The sequence below is a fragment of the Panthera onca genome, chromosome D3 (genome assembly GCF_046562875.1).
Source record: "Panthera onca isolate mPanOnc1 chromosome D3, mPanOnc1 haplotype 2, whole genome shotgun sequence".
NCBI lineage: Eukaryota > Metazoa > Chordata > Mammalia > Carnivora > Felidae > Panthera > Panthera onca.
In genome coordinates this window covers 75969333-75989992 of record NC_138350.1, presented here as the reverse complement: position 1 = coordinate 75989992, position 20660 = coordinate 75969333, and the positions used below count along the sequence as shown (strand labels likewise).

The following is a 20660-nucleotide window of genomic DNA, read 5'->3' as shown; positions in this document are numbered from 1 at the left end:
TCTTACACACTCAGAGGTGGACTCAGAAGACTGTAATGGCCAGGGGTCACGGCAGTGGCTGAAAAAGGACCTTAAATCTCACGCGTTATTTACAGAATACACTTCAGTGGGCTATTTTTAAGACTCCCAACAAAATCTAGACCTAAAGCCAGTGTTAGTTTTTGTTCCCAATGACTTGAAAAAGAATCTCTAACAAAACATTAGTAGAAGAAGCGTGGAAAGAAGCCCAAGACTTTAAGTAACAAGTTGTTGCTGCCAGTGCTGGTCCAGAAAGTGCCAGAAAGAGGACGGACAAGCTGAGACTCTGTCGCTGTTGCCATCAGCTGCCCCCAGGTGAGTCTAACGAACAGCCAGGGTTGCAAGTGCGTGATGCTCAGTCTTCCTGCCCTCCTCCACCCGGTCCTTCTCCAAATCAAATACCTGTGACCCACAAGTCTGGGTCAGTTAACAAGTAAGGGGTCTGGCCCCACGGGTGTTGAGGCTGCAGGGACAGGCTGGCCATCGGCAGCAGCCCTCACTGCATGCAGGTGACTCAGGCGGTGGGGGGCTGGGGGCGGGGCCCTGACTCAGCTGCCAGACTGTGACTCCCTGAGAATGAAGACAGAACATCAAGCTGCCCTACGACACACAGCTTCCCGCTCAGGATCTAGGACGTGAGCTGCGGATCGTTTCCAATTGCTCAAAAAATAGGAAATCCTTTGCTTGTCAAAAAAAATGTTTTTCTGGTCTAAAAGTGTGTGTGTGTGTGTGTGTGTGTGTGTGTGTGTGTGTGTGTGTAGGTGGTTAATCACATAACATGGAGAAAATGAGTTAACGTATGGAGACATGGTTTGCCATGGACACTGTTGTGATTTTAAACAGAACAACAGATTCTGCTTCACAGTCAGCTTAGTTAAATCACATGTAACGTGAATCAAATCACTGTCCAAACTGAAGTGATCCTATTTACTGAGGACCTACTATACGTAAGACATTTTATTTACTGTTCTAGCTACAAAGGCCTACAGAACATGGTAAATGAACGTTTCCCGAACGCTGAAACCCCCTGGCATTGGAGACGGAAGAAAACGAAGATCCCACAGTAAGCCATTCTTTATTATTTGGAAGAAGTCCCTCACTACTCACCTATGAAACCAGATTTTAACAGATTTTAGCCCGCGTCTCCGTGCAGGCCCAGGCTAATAACACTCCTCCTGCTGCGACTTCTGAAAGTATGACGCATTTCCTTGAACTAGCTCTCCCCTTCAAGCTGACTAATTGCACTCCTGAGAGCAAACCCCCCACTCCCCCTCCTGCTCCGGGCCCCTGCAGTTGTGTTTCAGCTGTCCGCACCAAGTGTATCCCTGAGCTATGTGGCCTGCTCCTCCTGTGCGCGGCCACCCCCTCCGGCTTCCGGGAAAACAGCTGCCCGGGGACTCGGCCACCCCACACGGCCACCCCACGCTCCCGGGCTCACCTACGGGAGGCGGCCCTGCTGCCCGGGCCAAGTTTAAATTCCCCGGGGGCTAGCGATTAAAGGCACTGTCCGTTTTGGTTATCGGCTGCTAACAACCCACCCGGCAACTCAGGGGCTTAAAACCACAACGGCCATGTGTTCTTTCTCACGTGCTGTAGACTTGACCGGGCAGCCCGCGGTCTCTCCGGGGCTGTGGTCAGATGCGACCGGGGCGGGAACAGCCAACGCCGTTCGCCCCGTCCGTGTGGCATTTTGGTGCGGTGGGGGGGCGGAAGCGCTGGAACTCGCATGCGGCTAACGGGAGCCGCTTCTCATGGCAGCGGGATCCTCAAAGCACACATTTCCCAAAGACAGGAAGCAGCAGCCGTCGGTCCTTGAAAGGCGTCAGTGCGGAAGCAGCCCAGCCTCACTGTCACTGCATTCGCGGGGGACAGAGAGGCATGTGTGGGATCTTCTCTGCCGCACCGTCTTCCGTGTGTCCCCTGAGCAGGGTCCATGGATGGCACAAGCCAACCCTGGCTGTTCGTAAGACCATGGTCTCAGGGCAGGAGCTAAACGCTGCACTGATGGTCACCCAGCCTACCATTCTGGTCCGGAGTAAAGCACCTTGCAAGGTATCCAAGAGCAGAGGGTACGTGGCGGCAAAGCCGTATCAACGCGTCACCCAACTGTCAACCACACAGCGTCTGCACACTGGACACTATTAGTTGTGTCCGGAAAATGAACAACAACCCAACAAAAACAGCTCAAACTTCTCTCCCAACTGCCTCAAAAGCGAAGGTGGAGTCTAAAGATGTGGGTGGTCTCACACACACTCCTGACTATACTGTCTCTACGATGGTATCTCAGTAGAGACAAAATATACGGCATAAAATTTCGAAAGAAACACGAGAAAGTGGCTTCTCATCATCTGTAAAGGAGCGACAAGAGGAAGAGACCCTCTGTGAATCTCAAAGGTGACATTAGATCAGGACTCTTTTCTTCTAGAAATTCGAATAATTTTTTTTAATTTTCTAAGTTTTATTTTTATTTATTTTGAGAGAGGGAGAGAGGGAGAGAGAGAGAGGGAGAGAGGGAGAGAGAGAGAGAGAGAGGGAGAGAGAGAGAGAGAGAGAGAGAGCGAGCACGAGCGGGGGAAGGACAGAGGCGGAGAGAAAATCCGAAGCAGGCTCCACACTGTCAGTCCCGAGCCTGATGCGGGGCTCGAACCCAAGAACCGTGAGATCATGACCTGAGCTGAGGTCAAACGCTTAACCGACTGGGCCACCTGGGGGCCCTGATTTCTACTTTTCCCAGCAGCTCCTTTATTTCCCTAGGTTCCAGAGCAGCAGAGTTAATTCAAGTTATTTTTATCTACCAAGGTGCCTCCACGTTATTAACAATCAGACAAGTGGACACATTCTGTGGCGTGAATGGTCTAGGGATCTAGACTGTTCTTTCAAGTCATCTTGGACCACTATCCCCTTCACTCCCTGCACTCTCCAGCAGCACCGGGATCCCTTCTGTGCCTGACACACCCAGCCCTTCCCTTAGAGCAGGACCTCTGTGCCTTGTGCCCAACTGCACTCCACCCACATGGCCCCCCGCCTCCTTCTCAGGCGGTATCAGCCTCCGTCAGCTCAAGAGGGGTTTGTCCCGGGCACCTTCCTTCAAGCAGGCCTCCCTATTATTCTGTCTCAGCTTCCTGTTTACTTCCTTTGGCATGCTTATGAAAATACGTAATTATTTTACTTATCACTATCTTCTTGCTATTTATAATAACTACAATAGCTACAACGTAAGTCTACGAGCCGTGGCCACGTCGTCCTTACTCAATACTTCCATCTCCAGAATAGTCCCTGGAATGTAAAAGGAGTGACGAAGGGTCACTTATCCTGCCTTTCAATGTTTATAAAACGCAAACCACACGCCCTCCCGGACGCTAAACTGGGGAGGCAGAATTAAATAATATTAATTTTCTGCCTGCGTTATCAGTAACCTGTAGCCTATTTCACAGCTATTACCTACTGACTCAGGTGGGGGACTGGATATTAGACTTCCTATTGAATCAGTAAAGAATTAACTTACAGATTTAATATTGTAATACCTTAGCCTAAAGTAAGTCTGGACCGAAAAGCTACCTATAATCTCACAGACCACTTTAAGCATCTTAAGAGTATATGAGGAAGGTCCATCAGAAGGAGAAGAATCAAGAGTAATGAAGCTTTAATATTTTTCCTAAGTTTGGGATTTATCTTCCACACTGGGGAGGGTGTCCAATTCTTGAACTGCAGTCCTACATTTGAAGTTGCAATTTGCTGACAATCTCATTTCAAGCACATCCAAAATTAGCAACTAATTCTTTACACACACTTTATTAATAGACTCCTGAAATTCAGAGATTAGAGAGCAGCGCATTCAGCGTAGAGAGGGGGAAATGTGCAAAAAAAGATTTTAATGTAATTCTTATCGATCAAAGATAATCAATAAGGGAAACCACTGAACTACATTTTTATCTTCCTCAAAAGCAAAATACACAAACCAGTGAGATTACATGACTGCTGAAGAAGTTCTTGATCCACAATCACCTGCACATCTTAATTTATGATTTGGCTTTAAAAATTTATAGAGATCTAAAGGGTAACCCTTTTTTTTACTTTAAAATTTATTTTTTGAGAGTGAGCGGGTACACGAGTAGGGGAGGGGCAGAGAGAAAGGGAGAGGGAGAATCCCACACTCATCACGTAGGGCTCAAACTCATGAACCATGAGATCTTGACCTGAGATGAAATCAAAAGTTGGACACTTAACCAACTAAACCACCCAGGCTGCCCTAAAGGGTAACTCTTAAATCATGACAATTCTGTGTCGGTTTAGTGAAAATCAGAACTTTTTCAGAAATACATTCAGGGGAAAGGCAGCCATTACGAACAAGTGATCTTGGTTTGGCCTTTAAAAAAGAAAATAAACCACCCAAGCCTTTAAAGTCCTTTTAACTTAAGTCGTAAAAATAAAAGTGGCTGGCACCTGTTAGTCTAATGAATCATAAAATCTTCTTTAAGAATGCTTTTTATTGATTTTTTTTCACAGTTCTTATATTCCGTACCGTAGAAAATTTACTAACCCTAAAGGAGAACAAAACCCAGAGAGCATTTAAAAAACTCAGATAAACTAAAAACGTGCTTGCCAATATAAATTTAGCGGATAGGTTCTCTGCTTATCCAATCCCTTACCATCTGTGGAGAATTTACATCTCCTCCTTCAGAGGGAACAATAAAGACAGCTAAGATTTATTAGGCACCAATCTGTGCCAGGAACCATGCTACACAGCTGGCACAGATTATCCTATTGAATGTTTAAACTTAAATCTTATAATAACCTATCTGATTCCAGACATGCTCCAAGGGGACAAAGAGGAGTGTTAACAGGCAAAGAGATGTGGGGGAGAAAGACACCAGACAAATCGAGACACTCAATTCAAAAAGAACACCTCAAATCCCTAACCTCAGCTATTCTTCTTTTATAAACAACCTTAACAAGAATACCCAAATACCTTCTAGTCCTTAGCAGATTGGACGCAGCCAATTAGAAGAGGGAGGAGGGCTACTGCAGTGACAGCCCTAAGAAGGGGTAACTGATCAGCAAGAGAGGAGAAATGAGCATAAACAGCAAATTTATCTCGTGGATCATGGGCGTCTTGAGAACTTTAATCACCAAGTCTTGAGAACTTATTACACCCTGATGTCATAATTAAAAAATATCTGGGGTGCCTGCGTGGCTCAGTTGGCTGAGCACCTGACTTCGGCTCAGGTCATGATCTCGCAGTTGGTGAGTTCGAGCCCTGGGTCGGGCTCTCTGCTGTCAGCTTGCTTCCAATCTTCTGTCCCTCTCTCTCTCTGCCCCTCCCCCCGCCAGAGCTTTCTCTCTCAAAATTAAACAAAATAAATAAACATTAAAAAATATGTATTTACACAAGGAAGACTAGATTAGATAATACTCCATGGCTCTGAGGGTAACAGTGAGCCCCCAAAATTCCCGAGATATGCTCAGAGTGTTCTCCTTAAGAAGGCTTGAAAGAGAGCACTAGAACAGTGTGAACTCTGAGCAGCCCATTTGCAAAAGACTCCAAACGGCCAAGATTTAGCTATAGTTAATACTCTCCTGTGCCAGGGAGTGGGGTTGGGGGTGGGGGGAGCAGGAAGATCCATGGTTTGGGCTTTGGGCCACCTGATACCCAGGCTATGCTACCGCCTTCCTGTGTGCCCTTGGACAAGACGCCACACTTTCCTGTTTAAAATATGAGGCGCTGGCCCATGAAACCTTTCAGTCCACTCCCTGCCTTTTTAATCCTCTGCTTCAAACACTGTAGAGACCGTCTATTACCACTTCTCTGAAATTCACGAATACCAGGCAACTGGTCAACACTTTCAAGGGGAGTTTTCAAAAGGCACAAAAATGCACGCAGTCGGTATTTACAGAAGGAAGCTACTTCAGCTGCCTGGAGAAAAGTGGTATTTGCATGTAAGAGGTTAACAGGATAGACCGGTCTTGCCAGTCTGGAATTAGAGTGCCACTTTCACTTACTTCTTGCAGATGGAAACAAGGAGAAAAATTATCCCTTGCATTCTCCGCTACTTTGGGAGATAAGCTTTTTTTCCATATCCATTGCAAATATGCAACTGGAACATTCTGTTGTTCTTAATGCACAGGTGGTATTGCACAGCCTCATTTGAATTGAAGGGAAACTTATTTTGTGGGCTGCTGGCGGAGGAACATGTGATCAATGCACCAGATCAGCACTGGCTTGCTAGGAACATCGAGATTTAGTTTGTTACTGGCATTAACCTCGTATACTAGCTGTTCCCGCCCTGAGTGCACGTCAGAATCATCAGGGTAAGTGTCCTCCACAACCCTCTCCCCCTCCAATCGATCCACGACGGGCCAGAGGATCCTTTAATGAGCTGGATAATGAGCATCAGTGAAATTCTTTGTATTCAGTCTGTATTATCCTTGGCAGATTCCATTCCACCAAGGGTCAACCTGTGAATACGCAGAAATAGCAGTAAATTAAAATAAACTAAACCTGATGAACAGTGGCTAGCCCTGGGCAGGAGGGAAATAATTCTTTCTGCTTTTAAATACCATTCTGAACGCAGGGTGGGAGATGAAAAACAGCCATTCGGCAGGCTTGGACATACTTGCCTGAGAAAACCTAGGAGGGTTTTCGGAGACTCGAAAGGCAATGCCCTCACTTCTACAGATAAATATGGTTTAATCCCACGCCTGCCTGCACGACCTGCCTCCCACTTCCTCTCCTCTTCGCCTCCCCCCCCCCCCCCCCCACTTCGGGTAAACCTTCCTGCATCTGTTTTGCTTGGCAACACACACCCGCATTCCAAGAGATGCCACCTGGCCACCGAGAGCCGATTGCAACATATTAGGCCAAACAAGAAACCTGCTCAAAAGGAAAAGCAATCTGCAGTGAGGTTTCTGGGAGCAAAGATTACTGGAATTGCAGGGCTCCACTGGGTAAGGGAGGCGGCCTGGAACCACTTCACGCCCTACCCTGCACATGACCCTTTCACGGCCATAAGACTCAGAGAACATCCCCAAGCGTGTTCTCTCTAATGGCACTTTCTGCTCTCCGAGGACTCCATCGGCCCCTCCAAATCCAGAACCCCCGGCCCAGGCCTTAGTGGCTCAATTCAGAGCAAGGAGGATAAATTGGCTGCGGACTTCAGAACAAAGCATGGTGTCTGGTATTTCCCTCTGTTTCAACCCACAGCATAAGAAACATTCTCTTTCGGGAGCTGAGCCAAACGGGCCTCTATTTCCTTAGCAGCAACCTGTAAGTTCTCTCCCCATCTCACATCTTCTCCACGGACGTGGATCGTGTCGGTCTAAGTCCTCAAACCATCAAGGAAACACACGGTTGAACCAGAGAGCAAAAACAATGACTTCAGAAACTGGGGAAAACAGACGGACAAACCCCTGCTCCTGGACAACACCTTCTGCAGGGGCTGCCTCTCTGGGGGTGAGCCTCGCGGGATAAATGAGCTATTTTAAAGGCTGTGGATCTGCTCTGTAGCCCACACATTATTCATCAATGGACAATATGCCTTATAATAAACGCAATCTGCAAATCAGAAGCAGACTCCCCGGTGCAAAACTGCAAAAATAAATCCGCCCACGCCCTGGCATGACACAGGCAGCAGAAAGCGTCTTGAAATAACACTCGCTTGAGGAGAATAAAAGCTTCCCATTTTCTAGGCACGGCCACATGAAAATGACAGTCTAAGTATGAAGGTTTGACGGTCTAAGTACTAAGGTTGGACGAACTGCTGAGAAAATTGATGACTGCTCTTAGTATCTGGAAGAACAAAGGTTCGGAGGGGACAGCGGCACAGGCCAGAGCCCGGGCTCTGCCGCCTCTGAAGTGACCCGTACTACGATGGCCTCCCTGCTCCTGCCTTGCAGCCTCAGGACGGGAGCCCGTGCCTGGCATGGTCTGCGAAGATATAAATGGGGTCACCTCACTGCACTGGTCAAGCCCCTCCTTGTGGCCTTCCACCCCCACGACCTCACAGTGTCCCTCCATGATCTGTTCATCCCCCTGACCACTCTGTCTTCCAAATCCTTGCGTCTTCTCCCCGTGTGCCCATTCTGGCTACGCTGGCCCCCATGCTGGCACATGTGGACCTCAGGACCACCATACTGGCTCTCCCTCCCCCTCCCCACCGTCTGGAATGGTCTGCTCCCAGCTACCTGCCCGGCTTGCTGAGCATCACCTCAGGGAAGCCTTCCTTAGCTTCTCTGTGGAAAATGTAAACACAGCACTCTGCACCCCCTTTCCCTGCTCTTCCCTACGGCACTGATCCTCATCTAATATACCGTATTCCTCCTTATTTTGCTCGTCTGTCTCCACACTTCCTGAATGTAAACCGCATGAGGGCAAGGGGTTCTTGGGTGTGTTTGCTGCTGTATATACCTAGAACTTAGAATGACGTCTGGCAGGAAGGACCGGATGAATCCACGGTGTAAACACTTGTCTCCTCTACCGGCAACCTCACAGAGGATTTTTATCAGTCTCCAGACAGCCCAACTGGAGATTCCACCCACTTGTTCTAACAGCAAAAAGAAGTTCCATCTAGGAGACGCAGGCTTCTTAGGAATGTACAAATATTCTGATTCCATAAGTCAGAAACACAGGAGCATCTCCTTCACCCCAACATCAGCCCTAAAAGACTCTTGACAAAACAAAGGCGCTGAAATGGAGATCATCAAAGTCTAGAACATTGAGTGTTGCTCTGCTCTCTTACCAGGACATAGATAGTAAGCGCAGAACTGCATGAACTTCATTGCCTGGACCCTTAGGTCAGGTCTGTTCTTTAATGCGAAGGTAATACTGACTGTGGGAATGGGTATGACATCAGATTTTTCTAGCATCTGCATGAGAAAAATGAACCACGGAAAATCTTTCCCCAAAAAAGTCCTAATTAGTACTTGACTAAAAAGAGAGAGTGAGAGAGCGCACGCAGAGAAGATCCTAAACCTTTTTTTCCTTCTGGATTTTTCCTTCCGGGCCCAGGAAACTTTGACCTCCAAGGTGAATGTTTTTGCTTTCTTCCAGATCCCTTTCCACAAGCCATCTTGTCCATCAGTCACAACTACCTTTGGCTCTGGAGAGTCACAGAATGGCCTTTTCATGATTTCTGCCGTGTCATGGTCCCCAGATCAATATGTATCTTTAATCCCTAAATATGGTCCCCTTCCAGGGTTCCCCAGATGAGACCAACAATATTGCTGTTGTTTTCTTATCTTTCTCAGTGTTCCTGGGTTAGACCAGGAGCACTCAGAGAGGCAAACAGGCCACTTCATGGGACCCCCACCACTGTCTTTCATTTGTGGGATTCCCCTCTTCTCATCAAAAGGATCCGCTCCTTGGGGACAGAGGTATCCCCCAAAGTCTCGGCCTCCTTCACAAGTTTAAAATGTTATGTCTCAGTCTGTGAGTTCGAGCCCCACGTCGGACTCTGTGCTGACAGTTCAGAGCCTGTCTCCCTCTCTCTCTGACCCTCCCCCATTCATGCTCTGTCTCTGTCTCAAAAATAAATAAACATAAAAAAAATAAATAAATAAAATGTTATGTGTAAAGTAAAGCATCTCCCTGCCACGACACGGTACATTACTTGTTCACTGAGCTCCCTAGAGATGCAAGTCTCAGTCTCTCAGGAACGGTCTCCAATTCTAATAACTGACTCTGGCATTACCTCTTAAAGGCAACAGTCTTCATTTAAAGTGCCATGGGAGTTTAGGCTACTTGATTTTCAAACATGAAACACCGAAAATTTTCTGTGTAAACTGCCAAGTAGTAAGCTCCAAGCTGAGTGGCGATCAAAAGTTAGGGGATTAATCCAACTAGAACGGGAACATTTTTAGAGTGCTCAATTATGTTAAATTCAGGAAGCATATTCTGTGATGTCAGTTTTCATAAGCAAAGAATAATGATATGTACAACTTGGTTTAGCTATTTCGTAGATGTATTTACTCAAAAGAAAATTTCAAGTTTAAAAATTCTGGGTGGGGCGCCTGGGTGGCTCAGTCGGTTAAGCGTCCGACTTCAGCTCAGGTCATGATCTCGCGGTCCGTGAGTTCAAGCCCCGCATCGGGCTCTGTGCTGACAGCTCAGAGCCTGGAGCCTGTTTCGGATTCTGTGTCTCCCTCTCTCTCTGGCCCTCCCCTGTTCATGCTCTGTCTCTCTCTGTCTCAAAAATAAATAAATGTTAAAAAATTCTGGGTGACAAATGTACTCAAGGAAGGATCAAAGGAGCATTCATAATCCAGAAGGTCTAATGGCTGAGACCTAAATACAGCTGCGCGATCACCAAATTATTTTAACAGGAGCCAGTAATCTTAACAGGCCTTCTTTCCATCCATCCGTTCTTTGTAACGGGTACGGAGAGCAACCTCCTTAAAAAGTAGAAAATAAAAGCATCTATTTAGCAAGGCTTCTGTTTAGATTTGTAACTTCTTCTGGGTTAACTCCAATATTTCAAAACACAAGAATTCCAGTACCTATCATTTGCCTTATCGTTAAAAAAATTTTTTTAATGTCTGCTTCTTTGTGAGAGAGACGGAGAGACAGGGCACAAGCAGGGGAGGGGCAGAGAGAGGGAGGGACACATAGAATCAGAAACAGGCTCCAGGCTCTGAGCTGTCAGCACTGAGCCCGATGTGGGGCTTGAACCCATGAACTGCAAGCTCATGACCTGAGCTGAAGTTGGATGCTTAACCAACTAAGCCACCCAGGTGCCCCTCCTTATCATTTTTAAATGCTTAAATGTATGAAACTCATTCTAAAGTCCTATCCACAAATACCACCAGCAGCAGCTTAGGTGTGCTATTTGCAACCACAAGGCCTCCCAGTTTTATATAATGTATTTACCATTTTTTTTTTTTTTTTTAAACACAAAAGGCACAGAGTGATGCAGCTTGGATGGTGAGCTCTTATGTCTTTGTCGTTCATCCCTCTGGGTTTTACCACCCGCCCTGTGCCTACTTCCCAGGGCAGAGGTGGGAGAATCAGGAGAATGAGGAATCTCTCTATGTTCCTAGTATTTACTACAACTTTTGCAACGCAGGCATTAACCTGTTAGCAAAATTATGTACGTACAGTCACAGACACTGAGAAGAGATACCGTGAGAGAAAATCATGTTAATCGCTAAGAAAAACATCTGTGGCTTTCCCGAGTTAATTTTTCTCACTGTTCAGAAATTTAATACTTTCATTTAGCGGAGTCTACCCATCTTGGTGATTCCCTTCTCTCCTTCCATGGTCAGGAGTGTTACCATCCTTCACAGATCTGATTTTTTAACTGCTTCTTATTCCATGGTGTGGAACAATTTATATGTAATTACTGAAACCTAGATTTAAAATCTTGAGCTTATTTTAGTGCTTGGTTTAGGTTTTAGATCCAATCATTATTATTCATTTTATTTAATGACTGTATCTACATGTAAGTGAATATGGTTAATCCGCATGGTGGAAATTGGGGTTATTTTCTGGATATGTTTTTTGTTAAGTCAAAATGGATACAAATTCAAGCGTAAGTACTACACATAATTAATACAACGGTTCCCGTGTCATAATGTAGAGTAAGGATCAGCATGTTCTTATGTCCAAATGTCATTTCAAACAGAAAGAAGGGGGGCGCCTGGGTGGCTCAGTCGGTTGAGCGTCCAACTTCGGCTCAGGTCACGATCTCACGGTTCGTGGGTTCGAGCCCCGCGTCGGGCCCTGTGCCGACAGCTCGGAGCCTGGAATCTGCTTCCGATTCTGTGTCTCTCTCTCTCTGCCCTTGCCCTGCTCACGCTCTGTCTCTCCCTGTCTCTCAAAAATGAGTAAATGTGAAAAAAAAAAAAATTAAAAACAAAAACAAAAACAGAAAGAAGGGCAGAGTGATGCTGAAAATACTCATTTCTTTAGCCTTTCTTCTGGGTAAATTCTCCAGTGCCTATGTAAATAATTAACAGAGGCAAGCCCTATAAATCAAGCTTACTCATTCCTGTTCAGGTTATGGCCCTACGATACATTAAAAGTGACAGGCCCCGCTTTAACTCCTGTTACCACCACTCAATGGCATGAACTGTCTTGGTATCTTTCTGTCCTCGACCTGACCCAGGCAGGTGCTTATACAAGAGCTCTGTGGAAGGGCAGAGGACAGGCAAGGAAGGAATTCATTCAGCTCAACGTTTGACGGGAAAGAGAAGAATTATTCATGCTGACGACTGCACCCCAAAGTTCTTCCACAAAGTTTCACACCAAAACACAATCTGAAACTTGCCGATCGCGATCAAGGAAATTCCTGGGCCAACACAGGAAGCCCATCACGGGCAGTCCCTTCTACGTTCAGTCTCTTGAACAAAGCCCCTCCCGCTGATCCACTGACAAAACTCCCGGTCATCCTTCCAGATCCGGTTCCAATCTTCCCCTCCGTGACATCGATGGTTCTCGTCCCCCCTGACCCACAGTGTCCCATCCCGTGTGTAAGCAACCTGCCACCTGCCGCCTATGCAGGGCCCGACGCTTCTGCGGGCTACGCCTCATGTCCGCTATCCCGTCTGCCATCTGGAAAGCTCTAAGAAGTGAGGCTTCCCAACCTCTTGGGTTTCTAACACCAAGTAGTAGCTGCACGTACAGAAAGGGCACGTGCAGTATTAGGAAACAATCACTTCACACTTGTGAGATACAAAGAATATTCTCTGTAACCGCAAAAATAATGCTCAACTTCCTCATCTTAAAGTCGAAAGGAACTGGCCGACATAATTCCTAAGGGAACACACAGCTCTCTAAGTTTATGAGTAGAAAACTCAAGCATGACTCCTGCACACGTTAGCTAGAAGTCAGTGCCGGATTACAAAATGCAGGAGCACCTCTTGCTCGTAGGATTTCAACGGAGGGTGCAGGCAGCCCCTGAGGCACACTGTGTTTATACAAAACTATTTTTACTGCTTTGTCCTTTATATAATACCCAGGCACCCTAATAATGCATGTGAATGTGTAGAATACCGTGCCAGAATTTTTTTTTTTTACTTTTTAAATAAAATTTTTATAATGTTTATTTATTTTTAAGGGGGCGGGGGGAGCGCCTGAGCAGAGAGAGAGGGAGACACAGAATCCGAAGCAGGCTCCAGACTCCGAGCTGTCAGCGTAGAGCCCGACGCAGGGCTTGAATTTACGAACTGTGAGATCATGACCTGAGCCAAAGCTGAACCCCTTAATCGACTGAGCCACCCAGGCGCCCCCCACTCCAATTTTTTTTTTAAGCATGGTTTCTACTACTGTAAGAGGTTGAGTCAACTTAAATATTAAGACTGCATCAAAAGTTCAGAGTTTTATTACAATTTAGTGTCTCTTTTCCCCCAGTGGAAAATACAATCAGTGCATATCTACTGAACTGAATCTAAAATTAAGGCATTGCCACTGATGAGGAGAATAAGAAAGAACCCCAGAGCTGTGCTGTCAGTGTGCAGGGTCAACTCAGCCAAAGTCCTTAGGGAAGGGGCAGGGAGTTGTTGGCTGAACAACAGAACTCCTAGCCAGAAGCTCCCTGCTTTGAAGTGCTAGGTTTTTTGGCTGGAGCTTCAGGTACACATCTCGATATTTCTGCTGCAACTCAGCTTTTCTATTCAATTCAAAAAAATCTGAATTTCTATTCAATTCCAGAAAAGCAGCTTTTTCCCCCCTCCCTCAAGAGTCAAGTATCTAATCATGTATTTTAAAAGAATATGAAAAAAAAAAAATGTCAAGAAAAACACATGATTATGAAAGTCTCTCGAGGAAATAGATATGACATGTGGGTCATTAAATATACTTTAAAGGTCTATCAGTTCTGGATTGGCCTACAGAGAGAATAAGAACTGTAAATCTATCCAACTGTTTGAATCATCAAATGTTTACCATGCCTAGTACCCTCCCTACCCTTTCTTAGCCCTCCCCCCAGAAAGAGGTAGGTAACAGGATGAAAGATCACAGGTTGTAAGCAGATTCCTCAAAATTAGGAGATGAGGGCTGTAAAAGCCTCGTGACTCATTCTGATCTCTAACAAGTAAGTCACAAAAGCAGGCTGTGTAAATAAATTCCAGGGGCTCCGCAAGGCAGATTTGCTGGGGGAAATGCTGGTCTCGTCTCCCTGGAGTAAATCCACCCTCCGTCCCCTGCCACCTTCTGCTTATCCAGTAAGGAGAACATGGCACAGCACTTAACACTAAAATAAACACAGGATGGTTTCAAAGAATAGGCAGCCGGGGCACCTGGACGGTTCTGCTGGTTGAGCGTCCAACGCTTGGTTTTGGCTCAGGTCACGATCCAGGGTCGTGGGATCGAGCTCTGCGTCCATCAGACTCCATGCTGCGTGTGGAGCTTACTTAAGAGTCTCTCTCTCCCCCTCTGCCCCCCTCCCTATTGAGTGCTCTCTCTCTCTAAAACGAAACAAAAAAGAACAGCTAGTTAAGGCAGGCTCCTCAAGGAATTGACCCAAAGGATCTGAACACTAAGTGTAGCAACGGCAGTCAATCTGAAGGAAAGACGACCCCCTCCAACCCAATTTCTGGTACTTTCATTCCAGGACCCCTCCCTTCCCACGAAGCACTTGATTCCAAAGTGTCAGAACAGTTCATGGTTCTAAAACGATCGGGGTATAAAAAGCAGGCTTCTTGAAATTCAATCTCTCCCAACCTCCGTACCGAAAGCCCGACTTCCTGTTACAACGTGGTGATGCCTGGAGACCACCAAAGTGTCAACTCAGGACAGCACAGAACCGGCGAGGACGTCAACCGCTTACTTGGAGGCCACCTGTTTTACTTGTTTTTTTATAGCCCTCGGTACTCCAGTTCGCCCAAATAAGCTGGAGTGGAATAATAAACAAGGTTCAGAAAGGAACATTCATTGAGAACATGTATTCATCCACGATGCATAATGAGAAAAGCTAAAAATCTTTCAAGAACCTCCATTTGCCCAGAAAAAAATCACAGACCTCCTGAAATACATATTATAACTAACGTTTTCAACACCCTATCCCTTTAGGCCCTTTTAATCTTTAAACTGGAGCTGGGTGTATATAGCAGGTAGACTGTCTTGGGGTTCTCTTCTCTCTTGGGTAGGACATGGTTATATTATGATGCCTGGTGGAAATCAAGGCAACTGGATGACCAAAAACAGGACATTAAACCTCTCAATAATCCCCAGGCAATTCTGGAACTCCGTTTCCAAAGCTTCTTTTAGCAATTATAGTGGAAACTTGGATATTCTGGTATTTATGCATTCAATCAATAGTTTTGACACTGTCTGTCAATTTCCGGCTTTTTCCTCATTATTGCAAATGTATTGGTAGTATTATTAACAGCTAAAAAAAATAATAATAAAGCATTTAGGGCAGTAACCTAGCTCAGCAATAATAATATGCACTTAGGGGCGCCTGGGTGGCTCAGTCGGTTGAGCGACCGACTTCGGCTCAGGTCATGATCTCGCGGTTCGTGGGTTCGAGCCCCGTGTCAGGCTCTGTGCTGACAGCTCAGAGCCTGGAGCCTGCTTCTGATTCTGTGTCTCCCTCTCTCTCTGACCCTCCCCCACTCATGCTCTGTCTCTCTCTGCCTCAGAAATAAATAAACATTAAAAAAAATTAAAAAAAAATAATATGCACTTAATTATTTTTGTTAAAAATGTGCTTCATCATCTCAAGTTGTATAAATACATTGTCGTTGAGATTAGGCTCAGTTTTAAACCATCAACTGTACAGACACCCAACATTTCATTATGTTTTAAGATAATTCTTACGTGCAGTAAATTTCTTCTGGTATTGTGAACTTTTAGGTAGAGGTAACAATTTTCTTATTAACATGTGTTACAAAATTATAGATTAATTTCAATGCCTAGGAACTCTGGCACCAGGCTTAGCCAAGAGAGACAGCTGCAGCATTTATGAAAACCCTCTGAAAGGCAGTATCTGATAAGGCCTATTCCCAGATACTATCCTCATTTCCAAATCATACAATGCAGAGATTTTGTACAGATAACATCAGTGTTGCTCAAAAGCCTCAACCTTTAAGAAAGAAAAGTAAACTCAACCAATGGAAAAATCACAGCAAAATGATACAAAAATATAGCGTGTCTGAAAAGCCAAAATAGATGTTTCAGAGTTTCAAAATTCAATACAGCAAATACAACTCCAAGTCCTTTTCTACAATGCATAGCTCATGAATTCGATTCTTTTCAAGGACTGTCGTCATAGGTGGCGTTAGGGATCTGGGATGCTGATTATCCGATGGCCAGAGACTAGGGATAGAGGAGATGACAGCAGGAAGGACATTTCAAAGCTAGTTATTAAACACTTCCAGGTATGCCTTAAATCCATGCTGTGCCTAATGCTGATCAAAAACTGTTCACAGTCTTCCACATTTGTTGTCTCTTTTAAACCTCACCACAAACCTGTGAGCTTAACACTTTTACCCTCATTTTTTCACCTACGAGCAGGCTCAGAGAGGGCCTCTGACCGCCCCCCAGACATGTCAATCAACTGCCCAAGCTGCCTCTGTGGGTCTCCAAAGCTGCCCTCTCTCTGTGAAGCTAGTGCTTCAAGGCACCGAATGGAGACACCGTCTCCAAAATTTTCAGCAAAAACGTTACATCATTAGAAGCATTTAACTGCTTGTTTGGCTACATGGACTTTTAAATTGTGCAAAGGTATTTTTTTAAATTCCCATTATGCACAAACAAAGTGATCTGATATGCTAGTCTCCACACCTAATGACAGCATCACATACCGTCACATCAAACAGGAAAGCAGCACTATTTCACACGATAGCAGCGAAGGCTGAGAGAGGCAATGCTTCTGCAATGGGATGTCAGTGACAGTAAACGAAGGCATTCTTCAAGGTGAAGTGCTACAGAGAGACAGGAGATTCCACTGCAAGCATACTTGTCTGTGTGTAAAAACTCCTATCTGTGTCAACACTGGGGGATGCGGAAACAAAACACCCATAAAAATAGTTGAAATTTTGTTACATGGTATCGGAATAGTCTCATGTGATCACGTGATCACATTAAGAAACTGTTACTATATTCAAGGGAAAAAATGTTTATAGGATCCAATCAGACGCCAAGGGAGCCGTGCCTGGGTGGCTCAGTCGGTTAAGTGTCGCTCTTGGTTTCAGCTCAGGTCATGGGTTTGAGCCCCCCGTTGGGCTTTGCACTCACAGTGCAGAGCCTGCTTGGGATTCTCTCTCTGCCCCTCCCCTGCTCTCTCTCTCTCTCAAAAATAAACTTAAAACAACAACGACAATAATACCCAAGGGCATGAAAAGAATACTAGCTTTTTTCTTATTCATTACACTGCTGTTGACATGTTTTTAAACAAAGGGGTGGTTTATACATATATTCATAGGAAAGTGACACCAGCTAATACTATTGTTGAGATTTTTCTGTACAGTAAAATCATCTTCTCTAAAAGAGATTCAAACTAAAATTACTCCCCCCGACCAACAGAAATAGTTGGGGTATTCCTTTGTCATTTATAGTAAAGTGAATGTTTAATCCCAACAGATTGTTATTATTACACTGCTTCTGTGAAGTGTAGGTCCGCTGAGAGGGCGCATGGAAAGGCAGAGACCCTAGGGTGGAAGTAAAAGGGAAACACTCCCTTCCCTGATAGTATTCGTAGTGGGTGGGAGAATACCTGTTTTGGCCCCCCGACCCTCCTCCCTCTGTTTCCGTTAGAAACCATGTCCACAAGCAACTGGAGACAGCCTCTGAAACTTTCCAAGCGCCCAGTGTATTGTTGTTACATCCACAGTGGACCTTGGACACTTAACTTAATGGGATCAGAGAACTTACCTGGTAAAATACAGAACCTAGTTGTGACTCTGCCTGAAACGGTGTTGAACAGGGGCACCCGTACTGGCAAAGAGTGATCCTACCTCCTCGGAAAAACTCGAATACAGTTAAGCAGTCTGTAAGCAAACCAAACAACTCAAAAACTAAGAAAAGAAGCTCTCCTTTATTTTTTTAAAAAAATTTTTCATGTTTATTTTAGAGACAGAGAGACAGAGCACAAGCTGGGGAGGGGCAGAAAGAGCCAGAGACAGAATCTGAAGCAGGCTGCAGGCTCTGAGCTGTCAGCCCAGACCCCGACATGGGGCTCGAACCCACGAACCATGAGCTCATGACCTGAGCTGAAGTTGGACCCTTAACCGACGGAGCCACCCAGGAGCCCCCAATAAGTTCTCCTTTAAATGACTGGTTCATAATGCCACAAACAGGATAGCTCAGTTCTAAGCCCTCTGAAAGATCATAACGGATGACTACAAGAAGCAATTCGACTTCAGTGCAAGGGTGGTGGGCCAGATGGAAAAACATCAGCGCAAAGGGTTTCCGTGTATTTTTCTTCCCCAGGAATCTAGCTGGTTAACATTTTTTGAAGTCATGTTACATGTGAGGTTTACTCCCAATAGGATGTGTGGGAGCAGACACACAGAAAAATACTCAACAGGATAACCTTGTACTAAGGTCGAAGGCACAGACTATACAAGATGAGCACATTTGTAAAAGGAATCCTGAGTGGTCTGCCCAACGAAGCAAGATTTCTCACGTCATTTAAAAACCAGACTGCAAAGGATTTTAGTCAATTTCTCACGTGACCTAGTAATAAAGTACCCTTTCCACCAAAGCAGCAGATATGTGAACCATGAAGAAAGCCTGGTGGCAGCCAGACTGCAGACGTCCAAGTGAATGTTTTCCCTCAAGATAAATAAGGCCAGGGTCGCTGCTGCCTACGCCGAACACCCCTGCCCGTACGAAACGCGGACAAAGTGCTGAATGGGGCCGACAGGTCCGTTACGTGACGAGTTTTGTTTTTGCTTCATAAAGAAAAAAGTTGTTGCTTAGAAAGCGCCAGCTGCTGACCAACCATTTACTAATTCATGTATGTGAACAAAAATACACAGATATATAAAAATTCACATATGAGCTTTGCGCAGTGGCAGTATCGTAGCCAATGAGGTTTATCTGAGGCGCGATTATTGCTGATTAAAAATTCACATATGAAAACCACACCTATAAAACTGTGACCAAACTTGTTCTCAAGAAAAGCTCTTTATACTAGACCTTAAGTTTCCAAATTTGAGGAAATCTGTTTCCCACTTTAATAGCCCTTTCGAGGGCTAGCCCTTGTATCAACCCATAATTTTTAAAATATTCTATTTATTTTCTAATTACATTAGAAATCTCAAGCCAAATGAGACTTTATATAAGTCCCCTCTAACGTCGACATCCAACTACAAAATGGTTTAAGTTTTTGGCAATAGAACTGAAGAGTTATCAAAACTTTAGGAATGCAGGGTCGCTGGGGTAGCTAAGTGTCCGACCCTTGGTTTCAGCTCAGGTCATGAACTCACGGTTCGCAGGTTCAAGCCCTGTGTCGGGCTCTGCCCAGTCAGCAAAAAGCCTGTTTAGGGTTCTCTCTCTCCCCCCGCCTCTGTCTCAAAATAAATAAACTTAAAAGGAAAAAAAAAAAAAGCTAACTTTAGGAATGCATTTTGCTTATCAAACCTCAGCTGGTAGGTGGTCCAAGTTCAGCATGGAACTGTGTCGCCCAGTGACGCCTACAACTGTTTGACACACTTTCTTGGGATGAAGGTTAGAAGTATTGTAATTTCAAAATGCTACCGAAATGTGTACAATTATATAAAAATGGTATTGGCTGAGTTCAAGACTAAGCACTTAGACATGTCCTAACAAAAGGGTTAGATATTAAAAAAAAAAAAAAAAAAAAAAGTATGGAAGAGAACAGAAGAAGAAACATTTATATGATACCAGGAAAACTATCGTATTTGCATTTAGCATCTGATTACATCCTCAAAATGGTGACAGCCAATGATGGAGCAGTGTGATACAGTTTGCTTGAACAGCCAAAAACATTTCTGAACACACAGCAACAAAAGAAGATACAATCCCACAGTAATACTCAGCCATGAGCTTTGAAAAGTCACAGTATGCAACTAAAACCCAAACAAAATGTTCCCTACATGTTTCATGACCATGTCCTCCAAACCAGTCATCCCACAAACCCGGGGGGGGTGGGGGGGTGGGGGGTGGGGGTGGGAATCCAATTCAACAGACAAGGAGCGTGTTGTTGAAACAGAGCACTCAGTGGCTGGTGATTACCAGGGAAGGGAAAGCTAACTGATGCAACGCTTTTCATCCCACTATCAACCATGAAAGCTGCAGAGTCATCATTTGCTTGGTGAAGTTAGCAGCTGTCTTCCCGCACTCCATTTCACGGAAAGGGAGACCGCAGGAATACAAGAGAAATAAAGGCCAAAGTCTGTTCTAGGGCGTCTGTTTCCACAGCTGGAGACGGGGCACTCGCTATTCTATACGCAGCGTCTGGCTTAGACACTCAAGTGGCCAGTGTTCAGCTGCACGGCCACCACCACCTGACCATTAACAAGTCCCCAGGCAGTTTTGCCCAGCCCTGGCCCATGAGCCCATCTGCTTCAAAAACACACTTCTTACTGTCCCATTAGCGTGACTACTCTTCTGCAGTACTCCTTAATGGGACAAAAACCCAAAGACAATAAATTATATAACCAGGGCCAACCCTCCACAGCAAAAGGGCCATTAAGAAGAACTGATCAGACTTTACACGCACTTAGTTAAGAGCTGCCACTCA

General features: G+C 45.2%; 1 protein-coding gene and 1 pseudogene across 10 annotated transcripts in view; one reads left to right on the top strand and one right to left on the bottom strand.

Annotated features, from left to right (window-relative positions):
- Positions 1 to 20660, bottom strand: part of NEDD4L (NEDD4 like E3 ubiquitin protein ligase) — a 341415-nt gene that overhangs the window by 124297 nt on the left and 196458 nt on the right. The gene's annotated exons all lie outside the window — the stretch shown is intronic.
- On the top strand, positions 18955 to 19073 carry LOC132666174 (U4 spliceosomal RNA; annotated as a pseudogene).